Source organism: Amblyraja radiata, chromosome 22 (genome assembly GCF_010909765.2).
Source record: "Amblyraja radiata isolate CabotCenter1 chromosome 22, sAmbRad1.1.pri, whole genome shotgun sequence".
NCBI classification, from domain to species: Eukaryota; Metazoa; Chordata; class Chondrichthyes; order Rajiformes; family Rajidae; genus Amblyraja; species Amblyraja radiata.
In genome coordinates this window covers 19,744,130-19,764,411 of record NC_045977.1, presented here as the reverse complement: position 1 = coordinate 19,764,411, position 20,282 = coordinate 19,744,130, and the positions used below count along the sequence as shown (strand labels likewise).

The 20,282-nt window shown below is 42.7% G+C and overlaps 1 protein-coding gene across 4 annotated transcripts in view; it reads left to right on the top strand.

The window, feature by feature from the left end:
* The first annotated feature begins 907 nt into the window (after positions 1-907).
* sun1 (Sad1 and UNC84 domain containing 1) overlaps positions 908-20,282 on the top strand; it is a 73,081-nt gene continuing 53,706 nt past the window's right edge. For 2 of the 4 annotated variants that reach the window (XM_033040540.1, XM_033040538.1), the window contains exon 1: positions 18,655-18,896. The gene's annotated coding sequence lies outside the window, so the exon portion shown is untranslated. Of the gene's footprint in view, positions 1,026-18,654; positions 18,897-20,282 lie in introns of those variants that run through there. The other 2 variants (XM_033040541.1, XM_033040539.1) reach the window with 2 other exon arrangements.

Sequence of the window (20,282 nt, the reverse complement as noted above, 5' to 3'; positions counted from 1 at the left end):
AATGGCCATAACTTTTAAGATATGAAAGTGAATAAGGTGTCAAATTAAACTTATTTTTATGCTTTATCTGATGGGATAAATTACAGACTAGATTTTTTAAATCTCAAAATATTGTAACATTGCTACATTATTGCTATTGAGGCAGTGCAGCGTAGGTTCACCAGGTTAATTCCCGGGATGGTGGGACTAACATATGTTGAAAGAATGGGTTGACTGGGCTTGTATTCGCTGGAATTTAGAAGGATGAGAGGGAATTTTATAGAAACAAATGCAATTCTTAAAGGATTGGACAGGCTAGATGCAGGAAAAAAATTCCCAATGCTCGGGGAGTCCAGAACCAGGGGACACAGTTTAAGAATAAGCGGTAGGCCATTTACGACTGAGATGAGGAAAAACATCTTCACTCAGAGTTGTGAATCTGTGGAATTCTCTGCCACAGAAGGCAGTGGAGGCCAATTCACTCGATGTTTTAACTCTCTTGAATCTTGAATGTTTTCTAGAGAGAGTTAGATTTAGCTGTTAGGATTAAAGGAATGAAGGGACATGGGGGAAAAAGCAGGAACTGGGTGCTGATTTTAGATGATCAGCCATGATCATATTGAATGGAGGTGCTGGCTCGAAGGGCCGAATGGCCTACTCCTACACCTATTTTTCTATGTTTCTGTGGCACATTGCCAACCACAACTGTGGAGCGATTCTTCCCATTGCAATGGGACGTGCCCGGGCAACGTGATTGACAGCAGCAAGGGCCGTGCCCGGGCATCCTCGAGCGACAGCACCACGTGGTGTCCTGGACACGCTGAGTGACCGCACCACGTGGTGTCTTAGCGTCAACGTGGTATTCCCGGGCATCATCGAGCAGCAGTGCCACGTGCCGTTCCCTGGCGACCCTGCGGGTGACTGACGGGAGGCGCGGCTCCGCCCCCCCCCCTGCCCCTTCCGCATGCGCGGGAGTGACGGGTGCCGCGCTCGAGCGGGAACTTTTCAAACGGGAGACGCGTCCGGTGGCGGGAACGGCGGCTCAGGTAGGCGGGTGGCGGCGGAGAAGAAGGGAGGCAGGCGAATGCAGTGCATGACAAGGGCCAGGCCGGACCAGACCAGCACCTTACCCGCCCCCCGCCGTCCAGTGCCCGCATCCATCCCGGGGGCTGTGGACCAGCGTTTAACCCCCCCCGACCCGGGGCTTACCCTTGATACAGAAGCTGACAACGCCAAACCACGGGGGTCTCCCGTCCCTACCCTGAGTTCCACCATCAACTCGACCTCTTCGCTCTTGGGTCTGCTTCCACACCCCCCCCCCCCGGCCCTCAGCTTCCTGGGGTTCACCTACTACCCCTGGGGTTCGTTCACTCCCTGATCTCCACCCCTGGGGGTCGTCTCCCACCCCCCCGCCCAATCTCTCAATCCTTAGTGATCCTTGGCCCCACTAACAATGTTAACTGTCACCAAACCTGCCCTCCCACCCCACTCCTTAAGGATTGCTGTGCCTGCCCTAACCTGTCACTGGGCCGTTACTTCCTCACACCTTTCCAGCACGGTGTCTCAGACACTCCACCCACCGCTGTGGCTCTTCCACTGTTTTGTTCAAATTCTGTTGATCGTTAAATGTTTGCATTGCTTACTGGAAAGGTTTGATCTTGCTTTCAGCAGGGGAAATGCTTACTTTGCATCTGTCAGCGTCTGTAAAACTTCAAGATGTAGGAAAGGAAATACATTATTTAATATTGTCTTTAGCATCCTAAATTGGTTTATAGCCAATGCCACTGTTCAAGGTGACACAGCGATGCAGCTTACAGAGCTATTGTCTCTGCGCCAGAGATTGGGGTTTGGTTGTAACCCTGGATGCTGTTTTTGTAGAGTTTGCGTGTTTTTTTTCTGTGCCCTCGTGGGTTTCCTCCCAAGGGTGTGAAAGGTTACGGCGAGAAGGCGGGAGAATGGGGTTCAGAGGGAATAATAGATCAGCCATTATCCAATACTGTTCTATGGTACTGCACCTTTTATTTTCAAAGCAGTGCTACCAATTGTTTCTGAACGTTGGAGAAACTAATAAAAGAGCCTGAAGCAGGGTTGCAACCTGAAACGTCGCCTCTCCATTCCTTCCCCAGGTACTGCCTGTGCATTTCCTCCACAAGTACTGCCTGTCCCGCTGAGATCCAACAGCACTTTGTGTTTTGATCAAGATTTTCACATCTACAGTTTCTTGCATCTCTAATAAAATACAGTTAACAACATTGGATAACTAAACCAATATTTAAAATTGAATATAATTGAATATAAATGGCAAATTAGCATTCTTCTGCAACAAAATCCAAAAGTAAATCTTGCAATGGCACTTGGGAGTGTGTCACTACTATGTGGTTCATGTGATGGTTTGACAGTGACTCGGCATGAACCAGCAATTCCGTTTATTACACATGTTGTTTAGATAAGTTGTGAATATTCTTTGGAACAGTCCATATTAAATTATTATTTTTATGGTGTTTTGCTGCTGCTTTTTTTTTGCATTCTCTGATCCTTAGAAAAGCTCTGGGAACCCACTAAAGTTTGGGAATTTAGCCTTGCATGAATTCTGCAGATAAACTAAAAAATAAAGTGATAAGAGGCATTCACAGGTTCGGGTTTTCTTAAAATCTTGTACAGCTAATTGAGTGTCTTTTGACTAGTTGCCGTTGTGGTTTTTTTTGCTGTAAAATTTTGTACAATATGCTTCCATTTACTGCACTGTGGTGTTACTTGGATCTTATTTTAGTGATGTTGATTGGGAGAGAATACTGGCCAGCTTCCTTTTTGCTCTAGAATTTAACTATTTTCTGCATTCACCTGACAAAGCAGACATGATTTAATATTGTATTAAAAAAACAGCACCTCTGGCAGTGCTGTGATCCCGCGCTACTGTATTGAAGGAAAAGACAGACGTGCATTCCTTTTGTGCCTTTGTAATCTTTCAGAATGTGCCAAAACATTTTGCAGTCTGAAGTTCTTTTGCATTGAAATTGCTGTTGTGATACCAGAAACCTAGCAGTGTTTACTTGAAAACTTGAACCCATAACCTAGAAAAATAACGGGTCACACACTTAAGACAGGGTGCCAGAAGACGCTTCCAGTCCGAGCACCGGACAGGTCAGTGGTTCCAATCCTAGTGATGAGATTCGACTGGCGAGACTGATGTCGGGCAGAGCCATAGTGGTGGGTGACTCCATTGTCCGAGGTTCGGGCAGGAGATTCTGAGGCGGCAGGCGAGACTCGCGGATGGTCTGTTGCCTCCCTGTGTTATATATAATGTGCAAAGTATCATAGAAATAATCTGGATGAGGTTGAGGCTCAGTAAGAAATTAGTATGATGTGGGAATTACAGAGACATGGCTGCAAGAGGATTGGAGCTGGGAACTGAATATTCAAGGGTACACATCCTATTGAAAATACAAACAGGTGGGCAGAGGGGGTTCGGTGGCTCTGTTGGTATGGAATGAAATTCAGTCCCTTGCGAGGGGTGACAAAGAATCAGAAAAATGTAGAGTCATTGTGGATAATACTGAGAAATTGTAAGGGTAAAAATACTCTAATGGGAGTTATCTACAGGCCCCAAAACAGTAGCCTGGAGATAGAGTGCAAGTTGCAACAGCATGTAACAAAGGTAATGCTGTGGTGGTTATGGGAGATTTTAACATACAGGTAGAGTGGGAAAATCAGGTTATACTGGACCCCAAGAAAGGGAGTTTGTGGAGTGCATTCGAGATGGATTCTTAGAGCAGCTTGTACTGGAATCCACCAGGGAGAAGGCAATTCTGGATTTAGTGTGTAATGAACTGGATTTGATCCACTTTGGAGGCAAGAATGGGAAGGCAGATTATTACCTGAATGGTGCCAGGATAGGAAATGGGGAAGTACAACGAGACCTGGGTGTCCTAGTACATAAGTCACTGAGAGTACGCATACAGGTACAACAGGCAGTGAAGAAAGCTAATGGGTTGGCCTTCATAAAGGGAGGAGTTGTATTGAAGGGTTGGCCTTCATAAAGGGAGGAGTTGTATTGGAGCAAGGAGGTCCTTCTGCAGATGTACAGGGCCCTGGTGAGACCACACCTGAGTATTGTGTGCAGTTTTTGTTTCTCCTTATTTGAGGAAGGCCATTCTTGCTATTGAGGGAGTGTGGCGTAGGTTCATGAGAGTAATTCCTGGGATAGTGGGACTGTCATATGATGAAAGAATGGAGTGACTGGGCTTGTATTCACTGAAATTTAGGATGAGCGGGGATCTTATAGAAACATATAACATTATTAAGGGATTGGACATGCTAGATGCAAGAAACGTGTTCCCGATGTTGGGGGAGTCCAGAACCAGGGTCCACAGTTTATGAATAAGCGGTAGGCCATTTAGAACTGAGATGAGGAAAAACTTTTTTCACACAGTTGTGAATTTGTGGAATTCTCTGCCTCCGAAGGCAGCGGAGGCCGATTCACTGGGTGCATTCAAAAGAGAATTAGATAGAGCTCTTAGGGCTAATGGAATCAAGGGGTATGGGGAGAAGGCGGGAACAGGGTGCTGATTGTGGTCGATCAGCTATGATCACATCGAATGGCGGTGCTCTTCCAAACGCAGTTGGGGACTATGTGTGAGTGGTGCAATATTGCGTTGGGGGAACGGGTGAGTGGTGGAATCTTGCGTTGGGGGAGCAGACCCAACGGGTCTGCACTTGGTCTAGTATTTTTCTAAAAATCATGTTTTTAATCTTGCTTCCTCAGCGGATGGTGGAAACTGATGAGCAACTGAGTTGGATGATCAGCCATGATCATATTGAATGGCGGTGCAGGCTCGAAGGGCCGAATGGCCTACTCCTGCACCTAATTTCTATGTTTCTATGCTTTCTAAACAGTCTATTTTTAAGGCAGAGATAGATAGCCTCTTGTTGAGCAACCAACTGAAAGGTTTACAGGGTAAGGCAAGAAGAACCTGTAATTGAATATTGGAACTGGCTTTCTCTTAATTTGTATTAGTAGAAAATGAGTTCTGGTGTGATAAAATAATTGATATGATGTAAATTTTAATGGTGCACCGGTTGCCTCCCATATCACATAAATATACTGGGAGAGAGAGAGAAAACGGGGAATTACAGACCAGTTAGTCTAACATCGGTAGTGGGGAAGCTGCTAGAGTCAGTTATTAAAGATGGGATAGCAGCACATTTGGAAAGTGGTGAAATCATTGGACAAAGTCAGCATGGATTTACAAAAGGTAAATCATGTCTGACGAATCTTATAGAATTTTTCGAGGATGTAACTAGTAGCGTGGATAGGGGAGAACCAGAGGATGTGGTGTATCTGGACTTCCAGAAGGCTTTCGACAAGGTCCCACATAAGAGATTAGTATACAAACTTAAAGCACACGGCATTGGGGGTTCAGTATTGATGTGGATAGAGAACTGGCTGGCAAACAGGAAGCAAAGAGTAGGAATAAACGGGTCCTTTTCACAATGGCAGGCAGTGACTAGTGGGGTACCGCAAGGCTCAGTGCTGGGACCCCAGCTATTTACAATATATATTAATGATCTGGATGAGGGAATTGAAGGCAATATCTCCAAGTTTGCGGATGACACTAAGCTGGGGGGCAGTGTTAGCTGTGAGGAGGATGCTAGGAGACTGCAAGGTGACTTGGATAGGCTGGGTGAGTGGGCAAATGTTTGGCAGATGCAGTATAATGTGGATAAATGTGAGGTTATCCATTTTGGTGGCAAAAACAGGAAAGCAGACTATTATCTAAATGGTGGCCGATTAGGAAAAGGGGAGATGCAGCGAGACCTGGGTGTCATGGTACACCAGTCATTGAAAGTAGGCATGCAGGTGCAGCAGGCAGTGAAGAAAGCGAATGGTATGTTAGCTTTCATAGCAAAAGGATTTGAGTATAGGAGCAGGGAGGTTCTACTGCAGTTGTAAAGGGTTTTGGTGAGACCACACCTGGAGTATTGCGTACAGTTTTGGTCTCCAAATCTGAGGAAGGACATTATTGCCATAGAGGGAGTGCAGAGAAGGTTCACCAGACTGATTCCTGGGATGTCAGGACTGTCTTATGAAGAAAGACTGGATAGACTTGGTTTATACTCTCTAGAATTTAGGAGATCGAGAGGGGATCTTATAGAAACTTATAAAATTCTTAAGGGGTTGGACAGGCTAGATGCAGGAAGATTGCTCCCGATGTTGGGGAAGTCCAGGACAAGGGGTCATAGCTTAAGGATAAGGGGGAAATCCTTTAAAACCGAGATGAGAAGAACTTTTTTCACACAGAGAGTGGTGAATCTCTGGAACTCTCTGCCACAGAGGGTAGTCGAGGCCAGTTCATTGGCTATATTTAAGAGGGAGTTAGATGTGGCCCTTGTGGCTAAGGGGATCAGAGGGTATGGAGAGAAGGCAGGTACGGGATACTGAGTTGGATGATCAGCCATGATCATATTGAATGGCGGTGCAGGCTCGAAGGGCCGAATGGCCTACTCCTGCACCTAATTTCTATGTTTCTATGCTTTCTAAACAGTCTATTTTTAAGGCAGAGATAGATAGCCTCTTGTTGAGCAACCAACTGAAAGGTTTACAGGGTAAGGCAAGAAGAACCTGTAATTGAATATTGGAACTGGCTTTCTCTTAATTTGTATTAGTAGAAAATGAGTTCTGGTGTGATAAAATAATTGATATGATGTAAATTTTAATGGTGCACCGGTTGCCTCCCATATCACATAAATATACTGGGAGAGAGAGAGAAAACGGGGAATTACAGACCAGTTAGTCTAACATCGGTAGTGGGGAAGCTGCTAGAGTCAGTTATTAAAGATGGGATAGCAGCACATTTGGAAAGTGGTGAAATCATTGGACAAAGTCAGCATGGATTTACAAAAGGTAAATCATGTCTGACGAATCTTATAGAATTTTTCGAGGATGTAACTAGTAGCGTGGATAGGGGAGAACCAGAGGATGTGGTGTATCTGGACTTCCAGAAGGCTTTCGACAAGGTCCCACATAAGAGATTAGTATACAAACTTAAAGCACACGGCATTGGGGGTTCAGTATTGATGTGGATAGAGAACTGGCTGGCAAACAGGAAGCAAAGAGTAGGAATAAACGGGTCCTTTTCACAATGGCAGGCAGTGACTAGTGGGGTACCGCAAGGCTCAGTGCTGGGACCCCAGCTATTTACAATATATATTAATGATCTGGATGAGGGAATTGAAGGCAATATCTCCAAGTTTGCGGATGACACTAAGCTGGGGGGCAGTGTTAGCTGTGAGGAGGATGCTAGGAGACTGCAAGGTGACTTGGATAGGCTGGGTGAGTGGGCAAATGTTTGGCAGATGCAGTATAATGTGGATAAATGTGAGGTTATCCATTTTGGTGGCAAAAACAGGAAAGCAGACTATTATCTAAATGGTGGCCGATTAGGAAAAGGGGAGATGCAGCGAGACCTGGGTGTCATGGTACACCAGTCATTGAAAGTAGGCATGCAGGTGCAGCAGGCAGTGAAGAAAGCGAATGGTATGTTAGCTTTCATAGCAAAAGGATTTGAGTATAGGAGCAGGGAGGTTCTACTGCAGTTGTAAAGGGTTTTGGTGAGACCACACCTGGAGTATTGCGTACAGTTTTGGTCTCCAAATCTGAGGAAGGACATTATTGCCATAGAGGGAGTGCAGAGAAGGTTCACCAGACTGATTCCTGGGATGTCAGGACTGTCTTATGAAGAAAGACTGGATAGACTTGGTTTATACTCTCTAGAATTTAGGAGATCGAGAGGGGATCTTATAGAAACTTATAAAATTCTTAAGGGGTTGGACAGGCTAGATGCAGGAAGATTGCTCCCGATGTTGGGGAAGTCCAGGACAAGGGGTCATAGCTTAAGGATAAGGGGGAAATCCTTTAAAACCGAGATGAGAAGAACTTTTTTCACACAGAGAGTGGTGAATCTCTGGAACTCTCTGCCACAGAGGGTAGTCGAGGCCAGTTCATTGGCTATATTTAAGAGGGAGTTAGATGTGGCCCTTGTGGCTAAGGGGATCAGAGGGTATGGAGAGAAGGCAGGTACGGGATACTGAGTTGGATGATCAGCCATGATCATATTGAATGGCGGTGCAGGCTCGAAGGGCCGAATGGCCTACTCCTGCACCTAATTTCTATGTTTCTATGCTTTCTAAACAGTCTATTTTTAAGGCAGAGATAGATAGCCTCTTGTTGAGCAACCAACTGAAAGGTTTACAGGGTAAGGCAAGAAGAACCTGTAATTGAATATTGGAACTGGCTTTCTCTTAATTTGTATTAGTAGAAAATGAGTTCTGGTGTGATAAAATAATTGATATGATGTAAATTTTAATGGTGCCTCCCATATCACATAAATATACTGATTGATCGGTTAATTACCCTTTGTAAATTGATGAAAATATGGTTTGGGTAGGATTAGTTTGAAAATGCATTTTTTTATGATCATGCTTCAATATTTTCCTCCATTGCATAATGTATTCAGGAATTAATTTCTGTCTAATTATGTTGTAGTAAAACTACAAATGTCGCATCCGGAATTATCAATATCAAACATTTGTAATTCTTTGAAAAACAGAAGTTTTATTTAAGCTAATTCTTTCTAGTATCCAGTGGTGCTCCAGGTGGTTTATTGTTCAAAATGAAAATTGTAACTGAATTGGAAAATAATGATTTATAAGCTTTCCTCAACTCTTGGCAAGAGTTTGATTATAGTTCAGACTGATATCCCAGCTGTTAGTGTCTTTCAAACATTAATTTTGGAGCAGCCTGACCCAGTTATGGCCTGACCCAAGCTATAAAGCTCACAAGACATGATAAAGATAACTTATGTAAGAAATGGAATACCAAGCACTGACAAGATGACTCCACACATGTGGTTGCAACATCAGTAAAATGCTTTTACAGATCTAGGACTTGGTATTGTTATGCATTATCAAGAATTTAAATCTTATAATGCACTATATTATGTTGAAGAAAAGCCAAGGTTCTTTTTCCAAATGTCATCCAAGAAAAGTGTTCAACCAAAAGAGATGTTAACATGACAGTTTTGGGAAAGATGGATTTTGTTTGTTCGTTTCTCAAGCCCCTTTACTCAGTCTCCACTCCAGCTTTAGTGGATTCAGAGGCTGACGGAACATGACAATATCAAAGCTCCTTTTCTCTCCTTGCTTCAATTTTGAGACCCTTAGAGGCCTTCTCTATCCCTAAACTTGACTATTCCAATGTTCGTGGCTCTACTCTCAGCTGTCATGGAATTCCTTGACATTCAGTGGTTTTTCCCAATACCTTTACAGGTTCCTCCTATTTGCCCTGCCCATAGTCTTGACCCATTTACAATCCATTGAATGTTCCTCTTTCAAGTCCTGACCTTGTGTGTCTGCAATTTTCATTGCTTCATTGTTATAAAAAACAACACAGCTGGAATAACTCAACCGGTCAGGCTGCATCTTGGGAGGATGTAGATTGGGGGTGTTTTGGATCAGGGCCTTTCTGACCGGAAATGTCACCTATCCACTTTCCCCAGAGATGCTGCTTGACCTGTTGAGTTACTCCCACACTTAGTTTTTTTTGTAAAGCAGCATCTACAATTTATTGTTTCTTCATTGGCGTTTGTACCCTCAGTCACAAACAGCTTTGGAATACCACCCTTCCTCCTTCTTCCCCATCCTTAAAGACATTCCTGTTTAAGAAGGAACTGCAGATGCAGGAAAATCGAAGGTAGACAAAAATGCTGGAGAAACTCAGCGGGTGAGGCAGCATCTATGGAGCGAAGGAAATAGGCAACATTTCGGGTCGAGACCCTTCTTCTGACTGACCCGAAACGTTGCCTATTTCCTTCGCTCCATAGATGCTGCCTCACCCGCTGAGTTTCTCCAGCATTTTTGTCTACATTAAAGACATTCCTTATCAGATCTAAGGATCCTTCAGTAGAACAGTGAGAATTTTTTCACAATCACACTTGTATAAAGGCCCTTGTTGTATCATGCTGAAGCCATTATATAAATGAAATTAAGTAGAATATAATTAATATTTTTATGATTGTTATTTCTATTTTGTTTGTTATTTGTGTATCAATATTACCAACAAAACTGAATTGTAAATAAAATCGAATGAGTGCTTCACTTTTTTTTCCAACTCCCTCAATGTTGAAATTGGTGAGGAAGTGATTGTAAACTTAATTTATGGCAATTCTGAAGTTTTTGCAAGGGAAATTAGCTGGAAATATGACGGAGTGGAGATGCTATGCAAAATGGAATGTATTCGAAAAGAGTCGAGGTTAACAGTTTGGGACTAAGTTGTATACGCAGTGTGGATCATGACTAGACAAACCTGCTGTTCTTCGACTTTGAATTACACTTTTATTGCTGAGTTCAGCTTCTCCCCGTTCATGTTTAATGTTTTTCAAGAGTGTGTGTAACAAAAAAGTGTATTCAAGATAGTTACCATGGCCAATTCTGTTTAGTTTTTTGTAAACCGTTTTTATTCATGTACCTCATCTTAGTTTAATTTTATCTTGAAAAAAATAGGTTGAAAAGAATCAAGCTTCATTTACTGTCTTAATGCTGATATTGATATTCTACTTGTTGCTTTACAATAATACATTCCAAAGAATATTATGGGACAACTGCAGAAGACAAACATGTTGCATGGGCGGTTCCCCTCCCGGGGATTGTTCACAGTTGGAAAGAGTTACTCTGAATCATTTTCAACTGCCTCAGGGTTCAGACAAACATACAGTCCCTGCCCTGGAATCTAACTGCCAAAATGGGAACATTAAAATATTAGTCGCCGAGGCACAATACAATGAAATCGCATCTGTATCCATGAGTTTTTGAAAACAGGTCGTAATTCCTTTTCATTTAATTTTGTTATAATTTTAAGTCAACTCGGTTCTAAAGAGTCAGTGATTTATTTGATTTTAAACTGGACCCTTTTGTGGATTAGTATGCGTAATTGCCTTTTCCCTCTCGTCACTGCCTTTGTGTCTGATGTACAGTGCCAGGTGGCTTGTTCAACAGTTCCTTTAACTACATTCTTAATTTACTTTATGGGTGAAGAGAATTGACAACTGGCAATGTATTTAGCTGTAGTGAGAGCAGTGTTCCATTATCAAGTTTGAACGTTGCAATTTATTTGCTTTATGTTTGGGTATTTGATTCTTCACCACCCATCATCACCCCATCCCCCTCCCTTCTCTGTGACCTTATTCCCCTACCCCCCCAAAAAAAAGTTAGAATATGCTGCTGAATTGTTTACCATGTGCTTAAAATGAAGATTAATTAAAACACCAACTGTTTGGCGTTGGTGAATAGTATAATAGTGTCAGCCAGGCATTTGTTTGAAAGCGCGAGAGTATCTATGGGCTTTCTTAGCATAGGCACTGACATCTGTTGCAGTCAGATATAGTCAGTTGTGACTGGCAGCTCTTGTTTCGTTTTGGCTACTGCTCACTATGGATCTAGAGTTATAGTGCAACAATAAAAAATAGTTTTCTTGTCAAAACGTGATGCCAGATTGTTGCTTGGAGTTTTATTTTTAGTATTCTTTCTATTTCACTGGAATAAACATGTTTTTCAGTACTCTTGGCTCGCAGAGATTTGTAACTTTGACACTGAAGCCGTGGCCTGCGATTATTGGAGTCATTCAAGAGGCCAGGTGGAAGTGTAATGTTTTGTTGGTCGTGTGGGTTGTGGGGATAGGGCTGGAGGAGATCAAACAAAAGGGACTGAAGAATCACAAGACTGAAGGAATTTGAGAGACATTGCAGCTGGTGTAACCTTGTAATTGACAGTAAAACTTGGAAACAATAATCTTCGAGGCTTTAATTTAGTACTTGGAACACAGAACACAGGCTTCCCGGGTTTGAATGACCTAACTTAAGAAATTCCTGTTCTTCTGGTTTTCGAGCTAGTAATAGAGTAGGAGTAGGAGTGAACGGGTCCTTTTCAGAATGGCAGGCAGTGGCGAGTGGAGTGCCGCAAGGCTCGGTTTTGGGGCCGCAACTGTTTACCATATATATATTAATGATTTGGAAGAGGGAATTAGGAGCAACACTAGCAAGTTTGCGGATGACACAAAGCTGGGTGGCAGTGTGAACTGTGAAGAGGATGTTAGGAGGTTGCAGGGTGACCTGGACAGGTTGAATGAGTGGGCAAATGTGTGGCAGATGCAGTATAATATAGATAAATGTGAGGTTATCTACTTTGGCGGAAAAACAAGGGGGCAGATTATTATCTCAATGGGGTTAGGTTAGGTAAGGGGGAGGTACAGCGAGACCTGGGTGTCCTTGTACACCGGTCACTGAAAGTTGGCGTGCAGGTACAGCAGGCAGTGAAGAAAGCTAATGGAATGTTGGCCTTCATAACAAGAGGATTTCAGTATAGGAGTAAAGAGGTACTTCTGCAGTTGTATAGGGCTCTGGTGAGACCACATCTGGAGTATTGTGTACAGTTTTGGTCTCCTAATTTGAGGAAGGACATCCTTGTGATTGAGGCAGTGCAGCGTAGGTTCACGAGATTGATCCCTGGGATGGCAGGACTGTCATATGAGGAAAAATGAGGAAAAGACTAGGCTTGTATTCACTGGAGTTTAGAAGGATGAGGGGGTATCTTATAGAAACATATAAAATTATAAAAGGACTGGACAAGCTAGATGCAGGAAAAATGTTCCCAATGTTGGGCGAGTCCAGAACCAGGGGCCACAGTCTTAGAATAAAGGGGAGGTCATTTAAGACTGAGGTGAGAAAAAACGTTTTCACCCAGAGAGTTGTGAATTTATGGAATTCCCTGGCACAGAGGGCAGTGGAGGCCAAGTCACTGGATGGATTTAAGAGAGAGTTAGATAGAGCTCTAGGGGCTAGTGGAGTCAAGGGATATGGGGAGAAGGCAGGCACGAGTTATTGATAGGGGACGATCAGCCATGGTCACAATGAATGGCGGTGCTGGCTCGAAGGGCCGAATGGCCTCCTCCTGCACCTATTTTCTATGTTTCTATGTTAATACTGATGTCATCTGGGCAATGAACTGAGGGACAGTTCGAGAAAAGATGAATAAAACCCTTTTGAAGAAAATTATGGCAATTAGTGAGTACAGAATAAAGAAAATGATTCACTAAATGTATGACTGCAGATCAGCTGGGCACATCCTGACGCTTTGTGTTTCACTTTACATTTTATGATTTGTGTTGTCATTCTGTTAATAGCTCGGGTTTCTGATCCTCTCTCTTTTCTGTGTGATAAAGAGAGAAGATTACACAGCTTTTGTATTTGAATTTATTTAAATTATTTTCCATTATGGTGAATTGATTTGTGCGAAAGAGCAACAAACTTAAGTTTGCTTTTGTTTTGTAAGAAATAGTTTCTATGCTAAAGTGTTTTGAGACAGGCAGGTAGCCCTGTCACCTGGCTATTGCAATTATTTACACTTTGAGATCAATCAAACATTATCAATCTGGGCATTGGAACAATACACAGAAATGGAAATTGATTTCATTATTGAAATTATGAAGCTTCAATGACAGAAATTAAAGTATATATTGCAGAAATTAAAGTATATATTGCAGAGGTTTTGAAAAAAGCTTAGATGAAGAATTACTGATAAATGTAATGAATACTATGTGGATCTTTTAGTTTTAAGGAAGCCATTTCATTTCACTTGCATCTAGATAAATCACAGGGAGAATTGTACATTTTAAATTAAAAATGGGCCAAACAATACTGTGGTAAAGTAGGTGCGCCCAGGGATAAATTATATTGTTTTAATTTTGTCCTCGGGACATTGTGCTAGAGTCGACAGATGGTCTAATTTTGTGGCTTTTGCAATATCAGTAACCTTGAGGTTCATGGTGGCAAACTGTCACCTCCCCTGTTGGGTACAGGTGCACAACCTTTTATCCGGAGTTCCGGAAACCGAAAAGCTCCGAAAACCGGACATTTTTACCAGGATGTCGTCTGCACACCAAATCTTGCGTTTGGCGCCAAACTTGACCCGAAATGACCCACGGTCAACCCAGGTCTGTACTACTGTAACGGCTGCCTCCTCCCCGGAGAGCGGGGAGACACTTAAACATCTGTAAATCATTGCTTAAATGTTAGTCAGTTAGTTTGGAGGGCTTTTATGTGAAGGGGGGGTGAAGGGGGAAACTTTAATTCTTAGTCCCCTACCTGGTCGGAGAGGCGGGGAGCGGGCAATGCCTTACCGGGTCGCCGTGCAGTAAGCTCCGGAGCGCTGTAGCCACCGATTCCCAACATCGCGGAGCTGGGGCTGCGGGCATCCGGCCGCGGGCGGCGCCGGTTGTAGCTCCGACCCCGGCAACTCTAACCCTGGCTGCGCGGCACTCCAAATCCAGCGCGGCCCGCGGCCGGACGCCCGCAGCCCCAGCTCCGCGATGTTGTGTGTCGGCGGCCACAGCGCTCCGGAGCTTACCGCACGGCGACCCGGTAAGGCGTTGGATTTGGAGCGCCGCGCAGCCAGGGGTAGAGTTGCCGGGGTCGGAGCTCCAACCGGCGCCGCCCGCGGCCGGACGCCCGCAGCCCCCAGCTCCGCGATGTTGGGAGTCGGCGGCCACAGCGCTCCGGAGCTTACTGCACGGCGACCCGGTAAGGCATTGCCCGCTCCCCGCCTCTCCGACCAGGTAGGGGACTAAAAATTAAAGTTTCCCCCTTCACCCCCCCCACCACATAAAATCTCTCCAAACTAACTGACTAACATTTAAGCAATGATTTACAATGATTCCCCGGTCTCCGGGGAGGAGGCAGCCGCTCCAGACTTTTCAAGCCGCCCGCGCTGCCTACCTAATCTACGCTAAAAATCTTCCATTCGGAAATCTGAAAAATTCCGAAATCTGAGAAGTGTCTGGTCCCAAGGCTTTCGGATAAAAGGTTGTGCACCTGTACTTGGTAATTGTCAGTTTGGCATTTCATTGTCATAGAATTAAACAGCATAGATACAGGCTCTTCAGCCAACCATGTTCATGCTGACTCTTTTGTCCATCATTTGGGTATATCATAAGAGCACCAGATTTAAGCAGACTAGAGACTTGAAATAGTATGTACTAACTGAAAATATTGAGCAACAGGAAATCTTGGCTGTTTTTAAATTTACTTCTGTGCACCAAAGTCACACAAAAGATTAAATTAACAATTGAAAGCATCACTAATGTGCAATTATAGATCTGTATACTGATAACCCCTACAAAAAGTAATTGCTTTGTATGTAAAGTTCTCTGATTGGATTGTTAGTAATCTTGAATGCCTTTGTTAATGTGATCAATCAATTTCTTGTTAAATAGTATTAACATACAATAATAAATGCTTTTAATGATGTTAGTGGACGTTTACATGCCTTTTGTCCCATTCCCCTGGCCTCATCCTCTTTTCGGAGTGGCTGCAGACATCCCCAAAAAAGATGCAAATGTAATTTGCATCAGAAATTTCAGAGGAAATTAAAAACAATGAGAAGAAAAAACAGATTTGAGTTACAGCACACAATCTGTAATCACTTTGAAAACTATGTACATCACTGCCCATGACAGTAAAGGTTCATGGTGAGGCCTTGGACTTCCCAGAACTTGGGAGCCACCAGGTAATGACGGTAGACATAAATGTCAAAATTGATTATTGCTTGACAGGCTGATGCTGACATTGATTAGGCTGACAGAGGAATGACCTCAAGTCTGGCATTAAACCCATGGTTGCACTGGGCAGCAATGATGTCTGGCCTTTGGAGACTTGAATTACCTACAGGAAGCGCCTAAAGGCACTGGAACGCTACTACCAATGCTATCCCGTCAGAATCTATCATATCCACTGGTCGAATAAACCAATTTTAGCATCCTCTCCCAGGTTGAAAACCCAGCTTTAAGACACCAATTACACACAGCTGGCTCCATTGAGCTAAAACACTATTCTGAGGAAAGGGATGTTATGTGTACAAAGAAGAAAGTTTGAAGAAGTTCTCACAACTTCCTTGATAAAAGTGTAATATCATTAGTGACACATGGAGAGCTCTTGTCATGACTGCCACAATTCCACAATGTCACAAGAAAGAGGCATAGGTGTGCTTGCTTGGCTGTCGCAACAGTGTGTTTGGTCTATGACAGATTGTTGGTAATATTAACACCAAGGAACTTGAAGCTTTCAACCATTTCGAGTTCAGCATCGTTCGCGCTGATTGGGGCATGTAATTCACCATTCTTTCTGAAGTTGATAACTAGCTCCCTCGTCTTGCCGATGTGAGGAAAGTAGGAAAGAACTGCAGATGCTGGTTTAAATTGAAGGTAGACACAAAATGTTGGAGTAACTCAGCAGGACAGGCAGCATCTCTGGAAAGAAGGAATGGGTGACGTTTCGGGTCGTGACCGTTCGTGACTCTGAAGAAGGGTCACGACCTGAGACGTCACCCATTCCTTCTCTCCAGAGAAGCTGCCTGTCCCGGTGAAGGAGAGGAGGTTGTTCTGACACCATGTTACTAAGTTCTCTATCTTCTTATACCTTGTCTTTGTCTTGGTTTCTTTCTTGGTCTTGCAAAATATTCCAAATGGAATTTAAACTGGAGGTGGTGGAGGGAGGACTTAAGCCAGAAAGGGTTATTGGGAAGAAAGAGCTACTTTAAATTTAGTTGCATCTGGTTGGGTAACTATAGTAGGGTGGAGATTATTCCATGCTTTAATTGTGCGGGGGAAGAACGAATTGCTGTACACATCTGTCTTTGTAGCTGGGATCACAAATTGGATCGAATGCCCTCGTCTGCTCCTAATTGGTTTGGGTTTGGTGTAGGTCTTGTAATCTATGTCGAGCTGACCATTTAACATTTTGTAAAAACATGTCAAACGGTGAGCTTCATGTCTGTCTTTGAGAGGGTTCCACCCCAGAGAATTCAGGAGTTTGGTGACACTCGCTTCTCTCTCATAGGTGTTAGTAACAAATCGAGCTGCCTGTCTTTGGACACGTTCGATGGAATAAATGTTTTTATTTGTGTATGGGTGCCATGCTGCAACTGCGTAGTCCAAATGAGGTCTAACGAGGGTGAAGTATAGCTTCTCCTTGACAGAAGTTGAACAATGATGAAAGTTGCGCCTCAGAAAGTTTAGGACACCTGTTGCTTTCACCGTTGCATGATGAGTCTGACCATTCCAACGCAGATCATTCTGCAATTTGATGCCAAGATACTTGGTTTGTTTGGATTCTTCAAGGGTGGCACCAAGTATATTGTAAGATGTTTCGCCTGGATTCCTCTTCCTGGTGACACGCATGGTTTCACATTTGGAAGGGTTGAACTGCATGCCCCATTGTTGTGACCACTCAACCATAGTATCGAGATCCTTTTGGAGAGCATCTTCATCATCAGCTGACTTAATTGGACGGTACAGCAAACAATCATCAGCGAATAGTCTGGTCGTACTTGCGACTTTTTCATGGATGTCATGTATGTAAAGCAAAAATAGATGTGGGCCAAGTACTGTGCCCTGAGGTGTACCACTCAACACTGGATGCCAATTGGAGCTCTTTCCGTTCACACACACACGCTGAAGATGTTTTCTCAGGAAACTGGAAATCCATCGTTTCGTGTTGGAACGAATACCATAGAAGTCATAGTTTGTGCTACACTCTAATCCACAGAAGTCATTTGGAAATTTTGAAAAATTATAACCAATGCATCCACTATCTTTGTAGTCACCTTTGTGTTATAAATTATTAACGTAGATCGTCAGGTTCTTGGGATTTTTCAGCTTTTGGTGTCCGCAATTCTGCAGAATCTGTTTTTAAACAAGAGCGAAGGCTAGTGCAGTGGTAGAGTTGCGGCCTTACAGCACCAGAGACTCGGGTTTGATTCTGACTACGGGTGCTGTCTGTACAGAGTTTGTAAGTTCTCCCTGTGACCTTGTGGGTTTTCTCCGGGTGTTCCGGTTTCCTTCCACATTCCAAAGATGGCAGATATGTAGGTTAATTAGCTTTTATAAATTGTCCCCAGTATGAAGGATGGAACTACTGAATGGATGATCACAGGTGGGTATGGACTCGGTGGGCCGAAAGGCCTGTTTCCATGCTGTGTCTCTGAACTAAATCTAAACTAATATTATTTACTCATCATTTTCAGTATGTCTTGAGTTCCAGGTAAACTCAATATTTTAAAGGGATTAACAAATAATGAAAGAAGTAAGAAGACATGTAAATGAATATCATAATGCTTATAAAAGTTGGAAGATGTTAGTGTTTATCATTATAAAATCTATTTATGTAAGTTTGTACAGCATCATTAATATACATGATTAACCAGTGGGACACTTGAATGTTTAAATTTATCCTTATCCAAATATATTTGGACATTGGCTCAAATGTTCAAGCGTGCACGTTCCTGGAATAACTATGTAATCCATTAATGTAATTAACTTGTCTAGGGAAGTATTAGGTCACTTAAATGTCTGCTGCTAATCAGCATGGTATAACAATTAAGCTGTTAGCATTCTCATTGCAATGTCCAGTTTCTTTCCCTCTTCTTCTGATCAGTCTCTTGCAATTGGTTTGGAATCCTAAAGAGTTAATTGTCTTTTCAGTTGGTTGAAGTAGTTCTTGTGGCCAATAGCTATATAGGTTGTTCCTGACTGACAGCATTAATTGGAAGTAGGTGGACCAGATTCTCAATCCTTCATGCTTTGTGGAAACAGGGAGGCCATTTTGGAATACTGTTGTTGTTGGTTGAGAAATACATACGGCAAGTTGTGGAAGTTTGGAATTAACCAGCAGTACACATGGTTTAAAACCGAGGATTACAAGGATGTGTTCAATGGCAAAACCCCCCCGATGTCTGAAGATGAGAAACTGATCAGTGAACGAGGGATACTTGGATTTGTTGCCTTGTGAATTTGCATCAGGAGGTTATACTGACAGGTTCTGTGAATGCTGCGTGTGGAAACCTTTTGGATAGAGACTGTTTACTACACTCGTGTTTAGCTGATTTTTTTTTAATAAGCATATTCATTAATGCATAAATTGACGACAAACGTGATTTCTAATTTACTTGCTGATTATGGTTAATCAGATACTTGCCATGTGCTGTTTAATATAGTATTAGACAAATGCATCTAACAGTGTCTGCTCTGCATGAAGAAATTATTTAAATTTGCCTGTGTATCTGTTAATATTTAGATCTTTATGCATGTTTTATTTTCTCGATGCTTACCGATGTACTGTGTTCATCCTGTTAACCTGCTTTTAATTGTCATATTGACCTCTGAATTAATTTGGGAAATGGGGATAATTTGTTTATCATTAGGATCTTTTGGTTGGGGAAATATTAAAACAGCTGACAAGGAAAATGTGTATAATTTGTCTTAAACATAAACTAGAATTGTCAGACATTTTACACGCCTTAAGAATATGGTAAAAGATAGTGGCATGGATTATTGCAGAAGAAATAATTTCAAGTTTGCTGAATTTTATGGGGTTTGTGTTTGACTCTTAGGTAGGGATTAATTTTTCCATTCTAATTTTTTCAGAAATTATATTGATGTCAAATTGCCAATAGGCAATCCATTTCTGAAAAGAGCAGTCTGCGAGTGGCCTATCTTATTTCTGTCATAAAATGTTTGGCTTAACCGGAAATAAAACAGAGCCAGTGTAATGAATGACAGTTCTATTTTGTGATTGGTTATCAGCTGTCACTGCTTTCCTGTCCATTCTCACAAATTAACATTTGAATTTGATGAAACATTAACATGCAAGTTATTGTTCATCTAAACTAATTTCTGCCATCTGTTTTGTAGAGATTTAGGAACGAGAAATTTGATAAGTATAATGAAAATAATCCCTTGCATTCATCAGCATTGGCTACTTGTCCATTTAAGTACTATGGCCCATTTAAAGAAAAAGTGGGTTCTAATATAAAGTTGTTCGTTTTGAATCATCATTATACAACATCACTGAGCTTAATGTTGCCAAATGCATCAGTTAATGATTCATTGTGTTGTATTCAAGACATAGTGCATTATTGCTACTCAGAGTTTCAATAATGAACTGGGAAGGGGATGTAGGCTTAGTGGTGGAGCACATGCTTTGCAGGTATGAGGCTCCGGGTTCAATCCCCGGCATCTCCACTCTTTGGGCGGTCATGGGGCGCAGCAGTAGATTTGCTGCCTTGCAGCGCCGGAGACCCGGGTTCGATCCTGAGTACGGGTGCTATCTGTACGGAGTTTGTACATTCTCCCCATGACCTACGTGGGTATTCTCCGAGATCTTCGATTTCCTCCCACACTCCAAAGACGTACAGGTTTGTAG